The sequence below is a fragment of the Canis aureus genome, chromosome 27, assembly GCF_053574225.1.
Source record: "Canis aureus isolate CA01 chromosome 27, VMU_Caureus_v.1.0, whole genome shotgun sequence".
Lineage (NCBI taxonomy): Eukaryota > Metazoa > Chordata > Mammalia > Carnivora > Canidae > Canis > Canis aureus.
The window spans coordinates 46,849,423-46,869,091 of record NC_135637.1 but is presented as its reverse complement, the minus strand read 5'-3'; the positions used below and the strand labels follow the sequence as shown (position 1 = coordinate 46,869,091).

The 19,669-nt window shown below is 44.5% G+C and overlaps 1 protein-coding gene across 1 annotated transcript in view; it reads right to left on the bottom strand.

The window, feature by feature from the left end:
* Positions 1 to 335: 335 nt before the first annotated feature.
* Positions 336 to 19,669, bottom strand: part of LOC144299368 (nebulin-like) — a 56,496-nt gene continuing 37,162 nt past the window's right edge. Inside the window, exons 11-12 of the mRNA XM_077874915.1 lie at positions 6,437 to 6,626; positions 336 to 1,104 (exon numbers count right to left, since the gene is read on the bottom strand). The gene's annotated coding sequence lies outside the window, so the exon portion shown is untranslated. The remainder of the gene's footprint in view (positions 1,105 to 6,436; positions 6,627 to 19,669) is intronic.

The following is a 19,669-nucleotide window of genomic DNA, read 5'->3' as shown; positions in this document are numbered from 1 at the left end:
GGCTCTCCTGCCCTGGGGACACTCCCCCGGCCTCAGCCCGGCTCCTCGCGGGGCCCCTCCCCCTTGGAGGCCTTTGTTTCTTTATTTCTTTTTCCCCGTCTTCCTACCTTGATAGAAGCGCGAACTCTTCTCACTATAGCATTCCAGCTGGTCTCTCTTTAAATCTCAGGCCGAATTCATAGATTTTCAGGAGAATTTGAAGGTTTTCTAGGTAATTTGGTGGAGACAGGTGATTTGGGGACCCTACTCTTCCGCCATCTTGCCCCTCCCTCCACTGTTCCTGTTTTAGACACCAGGAAACAGGTTCCTAGAGAGGTTTGTTGATCCTACCCTGGGTCACGTGGTGTGAAGGGCAGAGCCGGGCTTGCAGCGGACTACACAGATTCAGACGCTGCAGCATCCCCACTGTGCAGTGCTGTCTCCACTGCCTTGTCACCAGTCAATATCTGTCCTATTCACCAGGTGCAAGGAGGTGTGTGCAGCATGACCAGGTGAGTAAGAACTTCAAATTATCTGCCATCTTTGATCCTAATCATTCTCAGGAAGACACACATAATATACCCACACGATAAAAAGTCACCCACTAGGAGATCCATCAAACACATCACCTGGGCACAGCTCTGCTCAAGGAGATCTTGGGGTGGGGGAGGCTTTCTGGGAGGGGGCAAACAGTGCCTCCATCGGAGGAACACATTCAGGGTACCTGGAGCATAGCCTAGGTCATGGCTGGGCCAGGCAGTAAGGGAGACGATGTCTCTTGCAGAGGAGATGGCACTTGGATGGAATCAGGAGGTGGCAATGAAGACCACTTGCCACACACACAGCTGAATGATATTGATGTTTTCAATGGTCTCCAGGAAAACCAGACAAACATCAGCCACATCCTCCTGATGGCTGGAGAGAGCCTTTGGGCAACTGGGGATGATTTGTATGTATTTTAAAGATATAATATGGCTTTACAATGACTGGAAGCTTTACCTCATATCATGGAATCCCTGCATGTGTTGTTTCTTTTTCATCAAGTGCAAGCCTTATCAACATAGTATTTGATGAAACATCCATGACCAAAAATAGTTTTTTAACTGTATCCAAAACAGCTCTTTTCTGTGAAGATTAATTAAATAAAAAAGTATTTACTTATTTATTTTTAAGTAAATAAATTTTTTGTGGAAGAAGTTGTACATAAACAAAACACCAAAATCCACCACTAAAAAATTGTACCTATAATAAGTTTAAATTTTTTTAAGTTGGAGGAGGAATACAATCCAACATAACTGTGTCTAACTCAGGATGTTTACAGTAGGCTGTTGTCCATATCAGCCAGAGGTGCTATGTCCTAATATTCAGTATACAATTCTTAACACAATTTCTTTTTAAAAGACACTAACCTCGAAATAAGTCAATCGGAGGACAAACATTATATGGTCTCATTCACTTGGGGAATATAAAAAATAGTGAAAGGGAATAAAGGGGAAAGGAGAAAAAATAAGTGGGAAATATTGGAAAAGGAGACAGAACATAAAGACTCCTAACTCTGGGAACGAACTAGGGGGTGGTGGAAGGGGAGGTGGGCAGGGGGTGGGGGTGACTGGGTGGCGGGCACTGAGGTGGGCACTTGATGAGATGAGCACTGGCTGTTATTCTGTATGTTGGCAAGTTGAACACAAACAAAAAAATAAATTTATTTAAAAAATGACACTAACCTCTATTTTTACCATGAATGTCATGTATGTGACCTAACAGTATCATGTGACTGCATGTGGCGTTTCACCTGAGATGATTTTTGTTTACCCCAGGGATCATGACCATGGCCTGAGAATATTCAAATGAATACGGTTTGGTCACTGACTAAGGTGAAAATGGCAGCTTAGAGACCTCCCAAAACTCTCTCTTCCAACAAAGCAATCAACGTACTGGCAACAAGTGCCACCATCATTATTTTCAGAATTCTGGCAATTAAACAAAACTTGCAGCAGTAGGGGAAATACTGAATCCAGGAAACAAAAGTTTAAAAAACCCAGCTAAGCCACAGTCAGAAAGACGCATGAGATTTCTGCTGTTGTCATTTGCTTAGATCCCATTCCCTCCCCTGCAGTCTCATGACAGTTCAGAAAAATGAGCAGCAATGTTCACAGTGCAAGTCAGCAATGTGGGATACCTGGGTGGCTCAGCAGTTGAACCTCTGGCGTTGGTTCAGAGTGCGATCCTGGAGTCCCAGGATGGAGTCGCACATCAGGCTCTCTGCATGGAGCCTGCTTCTCCCTTGCCTGTGTCTGCCTCTCTCTCTCTCTCTCTCTCTCTTTCTGTCTCTCATAAATACATAAAATATTTGAAAAAAATTTTTAAAAAGAAAGTCATTCATATGGCAGCCACTGGAGAGAGCAGAGCTGGCCTGGAGCCCCCTCACCACCTCCCTCCTGGAGAATTATAGTAAATGGGCCAATCTGGTGGAAACTGTGTAAGACCCAATCTCTTCAACTGTCCACATTGAGTCTGACTGGGAAGGTGCCCAGAATTAAAAGCCTTTCCCTGGCATAACTGTCAAAAAAGACATAAAAGAGAAAAAGAAGAGGGGCAATTGTTCAACTTGTGATTGCTTAAAGTGATGGATAACAATTTGAGCAAACAATAGGCTAACAAAAGCCTTAAGCGAGCACTAAGGGGCTTTGAGAAGCTCCAACTTCTCAGGAATCCAGAACATGCACCTTGTAGGGCTGTGTGCATGCTCCGCAAACCTGACAAGCTCCCCTACACTGGCACCTCTGGCTGACCCTGATGCTGTGCACAAGCAAGAAGTGAGGGTTGCAGCAGAGTTTTCAGCTGTTGGCTCACTATGAAAGGCCCCTTGGCACAGATGGAGCCACTCCTCCTGTTTGAGGCTGCTAATGCATACCCTACCCAGTCACCGACTGACCACCAGCATTCAAGCCAGGCCTACAGTGGCCACGCATGAGCAATTTGCCAGCTTGGAGAATTAGTTTAGAATAGACACTAATATCTTATTAGACAGCAATGACAAAAAGCAGTAACATCAACTCCGGGGGAGGCATAAGGTCTGATACCAAGAGTTTCCAAGTTCTATTATTTATTATTTTATTTATTTTTTAAATATTTTATTTATTGATTCATGAGAGACACTGAGAGAGAGAGAAGCAGTGACACGAGCAGAGACACAGGCAGAGGGAGAAGCAGGCTCCATGCAGGGAGCCGGATGTGGGATTCGATCCTGGGACTCCAGGATCACACCCTGGGCTGAAGGCAGGCACCAAACCACTGAGCCACCCAGGGATCCCGCAAGTTCTATTATTTTAAAGCCCAGCCTATACTTCCCTGCCTCTGGGACAACAAGAGATCTGGAGGGGAAATACAAATTCTGGCTCTATGTAGAAAAGCATTGGCACAGAGGATTGAGATTGCCTTCCTTACACAGGCCTGGCTCTTAGGTTGGCCGCCAGCTATGTCCAGTTGTAGGAGGGGCTCTGTTCCCAATGAAAGAGCTAGGGAATTATCTGTCTTTGCCTTTTTCTAGTTTTTGGTGTTTTCTGGAAACTCAGGGCTTTCCTTGACTTGAAGCTGCAGTATTGCCATCTCTGACATTCCATGCCCTTTGTCTCCGTGTCTGTGTTTCCAAACCTACAACAGCCTACATTGGACAACCTGTAAGGACAACAGCCATTCAATTAGGGCCCACCCTAGTCCAGTGTTAACTGTATCTCAACTGGATTATATCTGCAAAGATCTTATTTCCAAATAAGAACACATTCACAGGCACTGTGGGCTTTGACTCTTCCTATATGGTTTGGGGGTGGGGGAGGACACAATTACAGCTATAGCAGGGCTGAACAGCAGACTTGAGCAGGAGGAAGACAGAACCAGTAAATTTGAAGGTAGGTCACTTGACATCCAGTCTGGTAAATGGCACATTAAAAAAAAAAATCTAAGAGCACGGGAAGAGAATGAGTGGAGTCCCAAAGCCCAGAGACCTGGGTACTACTATCAAGCATCCCAACACAGGCACTGAGACAGTCCCCAGAAAAATAAAAGACAGGAAGGGATACTGAGAATACATGAAGGAGTAATAGCCCAAATCGTAGCACATTTCATGCAAAACAGTCATCTAAACATTGAAGAAGTTCAACAAAGATAGGATAAATCCATCCCCTAGCACAATGTTTCAAGGCCAAAGACAAAAGCTGAATCACTGGAAGTGGCAAGAAAAAGGAAAGCATCATCATGTAGAGGCTCCTCAATAAGGTGAATGACTTATTTTCATAAACTACAGAGGCCAGAGGCATCAGGGTGACACAAAAAGGTTCTGGAGGGGATCCCTGGGTGGCTTGGCAGTTTGGCACCTGCCTTTGGCCCAGGGCATGATCCTGGGGTCCTGGGATTGAGTCCTGCATCGGGCTCCCTGCATGGAGCCTGCTCCTCCCTCTGCCTGTGTCTCTGCCCCTCTCTCTCTCTCTGTCTATCATAAATAAATAAATAAATAAATCTTTTTAAAAAAACAAAAAGGTTCTGGAGGAGAAAATCTGTCAAGCAACAAATGTGCATCTAGCACAGATATCCTTCAGCAATGAAGGACATGTCAAGACCTTCCCAGATAAATAAAACCTGAGAGAAGCCTCTGCCGTCACCAGCTCTACAAGAAACGTTAGGGGGGAGTCCTTCAATCTGAAAGGAAAAGACAACAGAGTACCTCAATTCTCCACAGAGAAATAGTCACAGAGGGAAACATACAAGCAAGTATAAATGCCTAGGAGGGTAAGATGTATATGGAATAAACATATAAAAATATATTCTTCTGATTTTCAAGAACACTACATAAAGTAAATAAAAATAGGTGTTGATCAGCACACAAGGTAAAATGTAGGGTGTAGGACAATAATGGCACAGGGAAGGGATATCAATTGGCTAAGGTCGATGAATGCCTTGGAAATGAACCTGGTCTTAAGCCAATTAGACTGTCATACATAAAGAAGTTAACTGTAATGCCCAGGAAAGCTACTAAAACTATAAGCCACAACACATGGGAAAAGCAACATGGGGATTTAGTAATTCCTCTAGAATAGAACACCAAGAAGAGCAATAATGTAGGAATGTGAGAACAAAAAGACATAATGCATAGAAAACAGATGGAAAAAATGAGAGTATGCAACGCTACCTGAAAAGTAATTAGGTAAATTTATACAGTCCATTAAGAGGCAGAGACTGGAAGAGGGAATAAAAATCTGTCATCTCTCTGCCATCGTCCAGAGTCCCCCTTTACGTCCAGGACACAAGTAGGATGAGGCTTAATGATGGGAAAATGGGCACCAAGCAGATATTAACCCAAAGAACTAGACCAGCTTTGTTAATATAAGACAAAACTTATGGCATTTTTTACAGAAAGGAGGATGATTTATAGTAACAAAAGTGGCCACTCTTCACGAATTACGAACGTGTCACACTTAACGAGAAGGCTCCAAAATACATGACATGAAAGGATAGAATTGAAGAGAGGTACGGACCCCTCAACATAATGCTTGGAGGCTACAATACTTGACTTCTGACAACTCAGAGACTGTTATTTCTTGTTATGCTCACATCAGCACCATGGGGTGGGCAGAGTGTGGGGCTGGGGGCCATAATTTAAGGTGAAGGGCACAGAAGCTTGGAGAGATGAAGTGACTTGCTCAGGGTTGCAGCACAGATGAGGGAGGGTTCTGAGGTGGGGGCAGCAGATGGTTCCCTGGTCACCTGGATATGAGCTCATACCCTGTGCACCAAACCAAGCCCTGCCCTCACTTCCTTGTCCACATCCTCCTGCCCAGCACTGTTGCAAGGACTGCAGCTGCCCAAGAGAATGGCCCAGATCCCGAGCCATCTCTTGGTTCTGCATTTCAATTCCTGACACAAATGCAATATCTTTCCCCCAAAGAAGACCCCCTAGTGGACTGAGGGGAATCCAAACATGTCTCCACCTCCTTCTCACTTAACTCTGCACCCACACAAGTTGATTCTCTCAGCAGCCCTGCTCTGAGAATTCCTGATTCGGGTGACCACCCTGGATGACCAGTAGTGTTCCTGACTCCCAACTGTCGTAGAACCCAGGACATTCCAAACCAACTGCACACATGACAGTTCCCCAGAGAATTAGCTTGGATCTTCAACTGACCAAACCTCATTGTGAATCCATTAATGAACGAGGACAGGGGCTCCTGGTCAGGCTGGTGTTCGGTGGCTTACTGCTTGAAGTCTACAAGCCCCCATGTCTTCTAGACTAAAATCTGTACAGCCTAGACTCAGGCCTTGTGAGAAGGCCTCGTGCAGGAAGTAGCTGCACTAGCTCTGAGTGGGCACCTTCCCAGCTCCTTCTTTCATCCCAGCGTCTAGGCTCTGCTGCACAAACTAGTTACTTCTCTCGAATCTACATACTGATTTACCCCCACAGTACCTTCAAAGCTGCAGTCAGTGGAAGTGATACTCGTGGCTCTCCCTTGTTGATGGCCAGATGCCCCTGTGGGTGCTGTGGAACCCACTGATGGGGAAATCCAGTAGAATTTATTGGCTGCAGGTGGTTATGCTGTGACTCCCGTGTTTCAACTCTTTATGATCTTTTTCTTCTCATAACAGGAGTCATGATCCTGGAAAATACACCAAAGATAGAACCATTAACATGCAGCTCGGGAAGACTGAGGAGGCAGGTCATCAGGGTGCCTAGGGCACGTGTGTGTGAAGCAGGCCCATCCACACCTTCACACAGGCCTCGAGGTCCCCTGTGTCCATGGAGGGTCTCTAGGGCAGCTGCACAGGGGCCTCTCTTCCACGGAAACACGTTCACACATCAGACTCTGGAGGAGTGTGCAGGCTGGCATGAGCTAAGGGACAGGGGAGCCTATGTAGTGACACCAGAGGAAATATTTGTTAACATCAACTACTCTGGGAGTCGTCTTTCAGGTCCAGCAAACAGGACAGATCCATGAAGTTTTGCACAAAGGCCTGTAAATCACAAAGGGGAGAGTTTACCTCTCCACCATCTCCTGGCTCACACTAGAACTCAGCCTCTGGGTTCTCACATACAAGAGAGGGGGGCTGTGGCCCTCAGGTCACGTCCCCTGTAGGTCAGTGACAAGCCCTACAGTCTCCCCAGCACAAGTCCCAAGAAGCTTCACCAAACAAACCCCACTTGGACATGTGGTAGTGGCAGAGGGAGGGAAGTGCAGACCTGCTGAGACCGATAATTTTCAAATAGCAAGAAAAGATGACTCCAATATAGCACAGTCAACATGTGCTGGATTCAACAACATGAATCCAGTTCCTCTTACAATTACAGCATTCAGAAACGTGACAGGAGAAAATCAGAGTTCTGCACAAATTTCCACTACCTTTGGGATTTCTTATCCACCTTCCTCAGCCTCCAGAGGACTATGGTCCACCCCACTGTCCCAGAAGTCCTGACCCACTGCCTGCTACCTGAGGGCTCTTCTGATGTTGAGTTAGAATGCACCCTGACTTCTGTCATTGCACTAATGATGCCCTTAATACATTTAAAATTGTTCTTTGAAATAGAAAACACGAGGCAGCGTTTTGGTAGCTTTCTCTGAAGTATACAGCACTGATGTAACGATAGCAATTATCCTTGAAGTGATGAGTCAACCTCCGCAGTACCTTCATCTCTTTCAGTTTATGGGGTGTACCCGGGTGGGTGTACAGAAGCGCATTTTCTTGAATTTCCAACTGGAAGGGAGAGATGTGGCTGTGCAGGACTGCGTGACTTCTGTCTCCACCCCAACACACGTCCTGGGAAATGCACAGCAATAGGGAGCAGTGTTGGCCTACTCACTAGTGTGCTATAAGGAGGCTAAATGGGGTTTGCTACAAGTAGGGCCTGGAGCCCAGGCAAGGATGTGTGCTTCACAATTTCTCTGTAGATGTGTAGCAATTGAATGACTGGTTAAGGAGTTAGACATCTGGTCATGGGTGGATCTAGAAAGCGGGCTTGGATGGCTCCCCAGCACGGGAGGTGAAAAGATTATGAAGTTTTTCCTCTGATCTGTTAAATTGTCCCACTCCAAAAGTTTATCTTCTTCTTGTTTTGTTACTCAAGCTGGAACCCACTGGTCAGTACAGAGGCAGCGTGCTGCTGACAATGCTGCCAACCACCTGTCCTCTAAGTCACTGTGTGTGGTAGAGATCTTCAGGGATGGCCTTGGAGACGATGCTGCTTTTGGATGATGTTTTGAGAGCTGCTGAAAAGACCTCCTACTGCTTCCTTCTGCCACAAATCACACAATTCAGAACATAATCTGTAAACATTGGGGTGCAGGTGTTCCAACATTTCATTGCATCTGTATCTTTAGGGTAAATCCCCAGCAGTGTAATTCCTGGGAATCAGTGAGGGTGACAAAACATGAGACACTCCTAACACTTGGAAACAAACAAGGTGTGGTGGAAGGGGAGGTGGGCGGGTGGTTGGGTTAACTGGGTGATGGGCACCAAGGGGGGCACGTGGTGGGATATGCACTGGGTGTTATGCTATATGTTAGCAAATTGAACTCCAATTAAAAAAATAGAATAAGAAGGGAAAAAAGGGATCCAAGTCATTTAGAATCAGTAACAATTTTGCAGTCTTGTCAAATTTCAAAACAATAACACTTCATTTTTATTTTTTATTTATTTTTAAATTTTTAAAAAAACTTATTTATGATAGTCACAGAGAATGAGAGAGAGAGAGAGAGAGAGAGAGAGACAGAGACCTAGGCAGAGGGAGAAGCAGGCTCCATGCACCGGGAGCCCGACGTGGGATTCAATCTCTGGTCTCCAGGATCGCGCCCTGGGCCAAAGGCAGGCGCTAAACTGTTGTGCCAACCAGGGATCCCACACTTCATTTTTAAAATGAAAAAAAAAAAAAAACCACACAAACTTTTTCAAGTACTGAAGACTTTTCATCCTGAGTTTGTTACAATATGAACACCCAGGATAGAAAGCAGCTGTCATCCAAATATTACCGAGGTGCCCTCCTGCAGCCACTGGGGGGACAGGTGGAAAGACCCGGTGGATTCATCACCACTGGGCCTTGGGGAAGAGCTCACAGCAAGTGGGCATCGCCAATGGCTGTCGACACCTGCTCTGGTTCAGAGGGACAGTGGCTCCTGTTGGACATGGCTGTGAAATTCTCAGGAAAGAGGAGGGGGAAGGCAAAGACATTTGGAACTGGTGAGCATCTTCCTGTGGGATTGATCTTTGTCTTTCCCAAGTGATTTATAATCTGTCCCACCTGCCTCTATGCTCACATGCCAATCACTGTTTTTTTTTAAGGACAGTTAGGATCTTGTACCAAAGCATCTGGTACAATTTCATTCTCCTACATGCCAATGTGGAGACACTGCCCCCTCTCAGACGTCGTGACCCTCTTGCTCAGCTCTTGCTCTGCGTCTGCAAAGTGTGTTGACCACAGTGGGGAAGAAACAGTAGAGCCATTCTGTGAAATGCTTAATTTCCACTTACCATATGAGGGGCACACCTTAGGGCCCTGAAACACTGGCCTATGGTAAACTGTGTACAGACCCTGTCACGGAGATTAGAGCTGTTTACATCGTTAGGCATAAGTTACATCATGACCTAAAGGATGGAACCGAGCCTCTCCTTTGCCTTCCTGGGCTTCGCTTTCAGCCCAGAGGGGCAGTGCCCCCCTCTGACTATGCCTCTAGGGTTCCTTGCTTGGCTAATGGACAGTCAGACGGGCTCTCCATCAAGAACAGATCACACATTCCCTTTGTCACATCCCTGCCTCCTGACATCATCTTGTGGAGTGAGAGACATGTCCTCTTGCCATGCGAAGGGGTTAGCTAGCACTGGAGTCCTCTGGTTCCTTGGACCCCCGTGTTCTTCACCATTGCAGACCTTGAGACATTGGAGCACATATCAAAAATGAGCTTGCTTTTTTAATGTGTTTCCTTTCAGTCTTGGTTAGTCCTCTGGGGTTGGAAAGGAATGTTTGTATATGCCGCCCAGCTAGTTCAAAGACATACAGCATTGTACTTCCTTTGTGGTATCTCACCCCCTTGTGATTTCCTTTTTTCTTTTTAAAAATATTTTTTTATTTATGATAGTTACACACACACACACACACACACACACACACACACACAGAGAGAGAGAGAGAGAGAGAGAGAGAGAGAGAGAGAGAGGCAGAGACATAGGCAGAGGGAGAAGCAGGCTCCATGCACCGGGAGCCCGATGTGGGATTTGATCCCGGGTCTCCAGGATCGCGCCCTGGGCCAAAGGGGATCCCCAAAAAACAAGTCTTATCAAAGTATGAAGAGATTTTAAATGCTACTGATGATTAAAGAAAGTGAACACAGGGATCCCTGGGTGGCGCAGCGGTTTGGCGCCTGCCTTTGGCCCAGGGCGCGATCCTGGAGACCCGGGATCGAATCCCACATCGGGCTCCCCGTGCATGGAGCCTGCCTCTCTCTCTCTCTGTGACTATCATGAATAAATAAATAAAATCTTTAAAAAAAAAAAAGAAAGTGAACACAAAAGCATACGAGAACATCAGGCCGTGTTCAGCGCGACATCATTTGTTCTTCCAATTTCGATTTCCTAGAGTTCTGCTCTAATATTGTTATTTCTCTTCTGCTGCGTGGTTTTAGCTCCCATCGCTGTTCTTTCTCCAGCTCCCATAAGTGTGCAGTTAGCTTGTGTACTTGAGATTTTTCATTTCTTGAGGCTTCTATTGATATGTCCTCCCTCTAATACCACCCTTGCTGCATCCCAGTGGTTTTGAACCATTGTGCTTTCATTTTCATTAGTTTGCATGAATCTTATACATTCTTCTCAAATTTCCTGGTGGACCTATTCATTCTGAAGGAGTAGGCTCTTTAACCTCCAAGTGTTTGTGTTCCTCCCAAATGTCCTCTTGGCAAGGAGTTGAAGTTTCAAAGCACTGAGGTTTGAAAAATACACAAGGAGAAGTCACAGTCTTGCATCAGTTCATGAACGCTGATTTGTGACCCAGTATGTGATCTACTCTGGAGAAAGTTGCCTGTGCAGCTGAGAAGAAGGTGCACTGTGCTGCATTAGGATGGAATGTTCTGTATCTATCTGTGAAGTCCATCTGGTCCAGTGTGTCATTCAAACCCTTGTTTCTTGGTGATCTTCTGCTTGGTGACATGTGTGTCCCTTGCTGAGTGTGGAGTATTGACCTCTTCTACTATGAGGGTTTCATTATCTGTGTGTTTCTTTAATTTGGTTATTAATTCTATTGGAAAAATCAGGCATCAGATGACCTGAAGGAGGAGGAGTTGCAAAATCTGAATAGACAGAGCTGAAAGTTGGATTATTAGTCAGATCCGAATCGGACAACACGTGTGCCTACGAACAATCTACCTAATTGCCTAAAGGAAAAGGCATAAAGTGGAGAAACAGTTCTTTTTTCTTATACCAATCTTTTTTTTAAATAAATTGATTTTTTATTGGTGTTCAATTTACCAACATACAGAATAACACCCAGTGCTCAACCCGTCAAGTGCCCCCCTCAGTGCCCGTCACCCATTCACCCCCACCCCCCACCCTCCTCCCCTTCCACCACCCCTAGTTCGTTTCCCAGAGTTAGGAGTCTTTATGTTCTGTCTCCCTTTCTGATATTTCACCCCACATTTCTTCTCCCTTCCCTTATATTCCCTTTCACTATTGGAGAAACAGGTTTTTAATAGCATCATTCAAGCTGACAACTTCTAATTTTGCCTCCATCAGGAATTTGTCTACTGAGCCTCTCAAATATCCATCCACCTTCTAGGTTGGTAGGTCCACTTCTAGGTCTCCAAATGTTTCATCTCTGGGTGGTCAGAAGGAAACTAAATTGCAACCCCTTAATAAACAAGGTTTCTCTTCTAGTCTCTCCTACATCAGCAAATGACTCAAAAGTTATCCAGTAATCAAACCAGAGGACTGAAAGCTTCTTTTTTAAGCTCTTTTATCAGGACACCTGGGTGAATCAGTGGTTGAGCATCTGTCTTTGGTTCAGATAGTGATCCCAGGATCCTGGGATGAAGGCCCACTTCAGGCACCCCACAGGGAGCCTGCTTCTCCCTCTGCGTATGTCTCTGCCTCTCTCTGTGTGTCTCTCATCAATCAATAAATAAAATCATTTAAAAAACCCTCTAATACATTACCACCCACATGCAATCAAGACATTTTATAAAATTAATTATAAAATATATATTTCAAGTCCAGGTGCTTCTCTCAACAGCCACTTTAATTTTAACCATCATTTTCTAGTCAGGACCACTACTCCAAATCCAGCCAGTACAAACTGAAAGAGACTTGTCAGGCAGGAACTGGGATGGTATGTTGGGAGACACCCTATTTTCTTCTACACAGATATATAAAAGATTAATAAAATATTTTTAAATGATGACACATGGATGGGAGCACAATCATGAGAAATACATGTATCAAAAGGCAAAAGGAAACACCAATGTGAGCAAGGCTTAATCCACGTGCATAATGCCCACTGTATTATGAATAAGGTGAAGTTTACTGAGAGCTCAGGTCTACAGGGAGATAAAACTGAGTGATCCAGGTGAGATAGTCCGTCAGATGCAAGCTCCATGTTTAAAACCAAGGACCACAGGAAGATTCTCACTCTGATGAAAGCAGAGGTGCCAAAATGGATGCAGATAACTTTGCAGGGCTACAGGAGGCTTAGAGTAGCATCCTGGGATTTTTATGGTAACCACTAGAAGCATGATTAAACTAGAAATCCAGCTGATCCAAGATGGTGATGTAGACAGACCTGAACTCACCCTGTCTGTGGACACATATCTCTACCAACAGCAAGAGAGACAGATACATGCTCATGAAGGGAACCCCCAGTCCTGATACAACAATCTACAGTGGGGAGGGATAGTACTGAGGGGCCATGAGCAGATTTGTCAGCACTGGGGTACAGAAGAAAAGCTGGAGTTGAAAAGAGCAACTAGAATATAAAGGAAACTGTCTTACAACCCTGACAAATGGCAGGGTGGTGGCTGGGACTCTCTCCTTGTTGGAGGCGCTGGCAAGTGCTGTGGTTTACAATATCCCTCCCAACTTGACAATGTAGACAGGAGCATGAGCTGGAAGTCCTAGCACACCTACCAACCCGGACTCAGGCTCCCAGCCCACACCAGTCCCTGCCTGTCTAAGAAGGCAGCCTCAGAGCAGCACACACTGAGAAGCCCTGATCAGCACTCACTACATATCCGGCTGTCTTGCCAAGGTGCCACAGGTGGACAACCTCAGAATAGTCCACGTCCACAGAAATTTCTCTCCAAAAGGCTTGCTTGGGCCCTCCTCGTGTGGAGTGCCCTGAGACCTCCTGGCTCCTGCCTGCTTGGCTTCAACCATCCAGGCAGGAAGCTTTCTTCATCCAGCACCTCAGTTTCCTGGCATGAATCCCAACCCCAGCCACTCCACTAGGGTTTCTTCTCTGGGGAGCACACTAGGACCCCCCCTGGCTTTCCAATCTAGCCGAATTTCCACACCAGGGTGACCCTGGTGCTGAGTGCACTGACAGACACCAGTTTGCAGCCAGTTCACCTTCAGCTGCCTTACTAGGGTGCCCTCTGAACAGAGAAACCTGGGACCACCCTGGCTCAGACCCCTTTCAGTTCCAGCTATTCCTCTAGGCAGCCCCAGTACAAAATGCCCTACGCCTCCCAGCACATGCCATCCATAGCTCCATCCAGACAATCAGTCACCAGGTGCACAGTCTACACAGGGAATGACCATACACAAGACCATCCCTTCAAGTTAGGAGAAGATTTTATTTTTATTTATTTATTTATTTTTTTTGAGAAGGAGATTTTAGGCCTAATTGTTTTTTTTAAAATTTTAATTAATTAATTAACTAATTTATGATAGAGAGAGAGAGAGAGAGGCAGAGACACAGGCAGAGGGAGAAGTAGGCTCTATGCACTGGGAGCCTGATGTGGGATTTGATCCCGGGTCTCCAGGATCGCGCCCTGGGCCAAAGGCAGGCAGTAAACCACTGCGCCACCCAGGGATCCCCTAGGCCTAATTTTTAAAACAACAACAACAATGACAACACAGGAAGTCGAAATGAGGAGAAAGAAATATGCTTCAAATGAAAGAACAATAAACTTCAGAAAAGAAACTAAATGAAACAGAGATAAGCAATAGGTCTGTTAAAGAGTGTAAATTAATGATCATAAGAGATGATCACTGGATTGGATAGGAAAGTGGAAGAACTCAGTAAGAACTTCAACAAAGAGAAGGTATAAACTAAAAAAAAAACATTAAAAGGACTCATACATTTGGAGAATATAAAAATTAGTGAAAGGGAATAAAGGGAAAGGAGAGAAAATGAGTGAAAGTATCAGTGAGGGTGACAAAACATGAGAGACACCTAACCCTGGGAAATGAACAAGGGGTGGCAGAAAGGCAGGTGGGCGGGGGGACGGGGTCATTGAGTGATGGGCACTGAGGGGGGCACTTGACTGGATGAGCACTGAGTGATATGCAATATGTTGGCATATTGAATTCCAATAAAAATATACGAATATATAAAAAAATGAAAAAAGAGCTAAAGAATACAAACAGATACAAAAAATACAATGGAGAGAATCTAAACTAGATTTGTGGGTTCCAAAGAACAGATTGGCAGTCTAGAAGACCAAGTGATGGAAAGCTTGGAAGCTGATCAGTGAAAAGAAAAAAATAAGTATACAATATGAGGATAGATTAAGGGATTTCTTTTTTTTATAATAAATTTATTTTTTATTGGTGTTCACTTTGCCAACATACAGCATAACACTCAGTGCTCATCCCCTCAAGTGCCCCCTCAGTGCCCATCACCCATTCACACCCCCCCACCCTCCTCCCCTTCCACCACCCCTAGTTCATTTCCCAGAGTTAGGAGTCTCTATGTTCTGTCTCCCTTTGTGATATTTCCCACATATTTCAGATTAAGGGATTTCTTGGGCATCATGAAGCAAAGAAACTTTCACATTATTGTGGTCCCAGATGGAGAAGAGAGACAGGGCAGAAAACATAGTTGAAGAAATATTCTATGAAAACTTCTTTCACAGACATCCAGATTCAGGAAGAATGAAGAGCTCAAAAAAAGCAATCCAAAGAGACCCACACCTGACAAAATAATGAAAATGTCAAAAGTTAAGGATAAAATAGACTTAGAAATAGCAAGAGACAAAACAACAAGTGCTATGTAAGGGAAATGCCTTCCGGCCATCAGTTGCATTTTTCAGGAGAAACCTTGCAGCCCAGAACAGAGTAGCAAAGGAAAAATCCTACAGCCGAGACTACTCCACTCAACAAGTTGATCATTCAGAATTGATGGAATTGAAGAGTTTCCCGGACAAACAGGACTCAAAGGAGATTATCGCCCCTAAAATGGCACTACAAGAAATGCGAAGGGACTTCTTTTATGTGGAAAAGAAAAGGTCATCACAGACTTAAGAATATTAGGAATATCTTTTAAAAAGGAGAAAAAATGAGTGGGAAATATCAGAAAGGGAGACAGATTATGAAAGACTCCTAACTCTGGGAAACGAACTAGGGGTGGTGGAAGGGGAGGTGGGCAGGGGGTGGGGGTGACTGGGTGACGGGCACTGAACTGGGCACTTGACGGGATGAGCACTGGGTGTTATTCTATATGTTGGCAAATTGAAAATTATTTTTCCTCCCTGCCACACTCCAGGCACTTGGCTGGTTACCTCTCTAGAATAATCGCAGCCCTGGTCAGCTTTTGATTCATTTCCTCCTCCTCATTTCCCCATGTATCATTGGCTCCAAACTCTTTCATGATCCCTCTTCTCCCTCAAACCTGTCTTGCTCTCCAGTCAACTCTCTGCCTCCTTCATCACTGGATTCCACGGATTCCATGTGCCAACCATCTGTTATTCCCTCTTGTAGCCTTGATCATCAACCCCTGCTACACCTTCATCCAGGATACTGCTGCATCTAGTCTCTTTCAAGAACCATACTGCACATTCCCACTTCACCTACAGAATATCTGTATTTGAGGTAAACAAACAAATATGTAGAGGATTCCCACTCAGCAAAGTTGTGAGAACAAACTAGCTCACTATGTATTTCCTCTACTGAAGTCCATTGCAATACTGAGCTTCTGTTCACATGAGTGAGGTTGATGCATTACAGATTTTGAAATATGCCACTTAATATTTTCTTCTACATGCCAACTTGCAAAACAGTACAATATGATGGCATCTCATTTGTGTAAAGATGGCATACACATGGTCAGATAGGGGTACAATGATTGAAGGAAACAAAGACTGAAAACAACCCTGTAGAAAACTGCTTATATAGCTAACAGGATTAGCAGGGACATTAACTTTGCTTTAAATGTTGCATATATATCAGTGTTTTTTGGATTCATTGCTTCATAATCTAGATTGCTTACATTTTACGTACTACCTGCACTCAGGTCAGAAATATTTAACAACAGAAGAAAAATATAGAGAATCAACTGAGACCCTATAGTTGTTCACAGGACTTTACCACTGGAATGAAAATCTACATAATTTATCTGCATCTGAGAACTTCACTACTGACTAACATCATTAATTAGAGTATCATGACTAAAGAAATGAAATTAAAAGTGAAAATATTTTATGCAGTGAGAATCACACTTTTCCTTACATTTAAACGATGATGTCCAAATAAAAGATTTCACAGAATGGCAAGACATATCAAGGGCAAAGTCTCAGAACATGTAGCTCAAGGCAGAAATTAAGCATGAGGGAGAGAACCAGGATCCAACAAGTTTGATGGATGCCTTTTCTATTAGCGATTTTAGTTTTTAGCTTCACTGCAGAATAATATATGTGCCAATGCTGCACATTGAATATGTACATATTTAGGAGCGAGAACATAACACACTCTGATGCGCGAGTGGAGAAAGCAGTTTCTCCACAGACCAACGGTTAACGTAGGCAGACATTGGGATATAAACATTCTGTAAGGCTGATCTAAATGTGTCCACTTCACCAACAGCTCGTAATAGTAGAGGCAGGAGTCCAACCCACCTTGGCCTTCCACTAGGCCCTCATCCAAAGGGCTATATGTCCTGCACCACAGACTTTGGAGGGCTAGCATGGCTGGCGAGAAGCTTTAAGACTTTATATCCATGAGGCAGGATAAATACTGGCTTGTGATTTCTTGGATGTTCCTCCCATTGAGAGGTGGGGATACGCACTTCGCTGTAATCAAAGAGGAAATTGGCGCTTACTTGCCACTGCAAGGTCCCCTGGACACAACATGGTGTAACATTCAAGTTTATGCTGCAAAAGCTCATCGTTTCCATTGGCCACTTGGGTCACTGCCCTGAGGAGCCCTCAGCCATCAAGTTAGAGGTTGGCTTGCTCTGAAGAAGCCCTGACAGTGGCAGGGCTCCTGTAGGCCTTCTAGCCAAATGCAGCCTCAACGACAGACATGGAGGGAGTCACCTCCAGAGGATTCCAACCCATAGCCAGAGAGTCTTCCTTACTGAGACTCCCCCAAATCATAGAACAGAAATCATGCATTCCCAAACTATGCCCTGTTTGATTTCCTCACCATGACCAGAGTAAAGTGGGTGTCTCATGCCACCAATTGGAAGGGGGGATACGTTAAAGCACACTTTTTATAATAAGGTCGACAAAAATAACACACATCTAGAAAATATAAATGCTATCATAGACCATACACTGACATCACAGTTTCCCTTCTGCTCCTCTCTGCTGCCTTCCAGGTTCTCCTGCTGGAAGCAACAACCATTGCCCTTCTGGACATCCCTCCAGATGTATGAATTCAGAAATTAGTAGCTATGACACCACAACAAGTATTACCTAAAAGCCTCTGCTTCATTGCGACTGTTCCCCCCAAATGAGAGTAGAGTCTGAACATTTTTTCATTGCTCTTTTAATGCTGCTCCTCTGGTCAGATGATTACACTTTCTTAAGTTTCCTGTAATTGATTTTCGTTTATTCCCTCAAGTTCTCTACACAGGCACACACTTTTTGATCTAGCTGAAGATCATATAAACTCCCTCATTCCTTTCTTTCATTCATTTATCTTTTCAGTCATTTATAAAGAATTTCAGGTAGTCCTAAAAATATTCTAGCACTATGAGTCATATAATAGATGCAGAGTATATATATTCCATGATATAACCAATTGGAATTGAGTTAATTCCTCGCATTACCTAACTGGAAGTTTGCTCATCTGATAGTACTTCAGATGGCAGTGTGGCTGCGCTTGCCCTTACTCCTGTGTCCCGCTGCCACCCTTTGTCCTTCACTCAGATCCGTATGCCTGGCTCAGTTGTCATGAGATCGTCCTTAGAGGGCACTTGCAATATCGAATCCAGCTATGGGAACTTGGGCAGATTGCCTGTGGAGAAAGAAAAATGCCCTATTCTGGATTCTCCTACCACATGTGGCTGCCACAGTGGATTTTACCATCGACACCCCGATACAAGAGTGGTTTGTGTGTGTGTGTTTGTTGCCCCTGTTCTGGCTCTTGTGTCACATTTACTCCATTCCCAGAGACCAGCACAGGGTCTGCCTAGGGCACATTAGCAGATGGGTTTTCAGTGAGTGATTCATACTATCCTCATGTGGAATACAATGTAAGCACAGCATTCCTTCTGCCATACATGGGATACTATTTGGAACCAATTTTGCGACTTACTGGCAGCTATGAAGAACCACGTCTCCTACAATAGGTCAGTTCAAGCTCATATCGGCCCATGCATCTTGGCTCTTTGGCTGGGGACCAGGCACTGCCCAATGCTGCCACTCCGTTGGATGGGTGGGGAAAAATCAAAAGACTTGAGGCCGTGGCATCATCAGGTATTAGGTACAGAGAAGCTCCCTTGCAAATTTTAAAAAAGAAAACCGTATCTGGGGGCATCACAATGCCAGATTTCAAGTTGTACTACAAAGCTGTGGTCATCAAGACAGTGTGGTCCTGGCACAAAAACAGACACATAGATCAATGGAATAGAATAGAGAACCCAGAAGTGGACCCTCAACTTTATGGCGAACTAATATACGACAAAGGAGGAAAGACTATCCATTGGAAGAAAGACAGTCTCTTCAATAAATGGTGCTGGGAAAATTGGACATCCACATGCAGAAGAATGAAACTAGACCACTCCCTTGCACCATACACAAAGATAAACTCAAAATGGATGAAAGATCTAAATGTGAGACAAGATTCCACCAAAATCCTTGAGGAGAACACAGGCAACACCCTTTTTGAGCTCGGCCACCTTAACTTCTTGCAAGATACATCCACGAAGGCAAAAGAAACAAAAGCAAAAATGATCTATTGGGACTTCATCAAGATAAGAAGCTTTTGCACAGCAAAGGATACAGTCCACAAAACTAAAAGACAACCTACAGAATGGGAGAAGATATTTGCAAATGACATATCAGATAAAGGGCTAGTTTCCAAGATCTATAAAGAACTTATTAAACTCAACACCAAAGAAACAAACAATCCAATCATGAAACGGGCAAAAGACATGAAGAGAAATCTCACAGAGAAAGACATAGACATGGCCAACACGCACATGAGAAAATGCTCTGCATCACTTGCCATCAGGGAAATACAAATCAAAACCACAATGAGATACCACCTCACACCAGTGAGAATG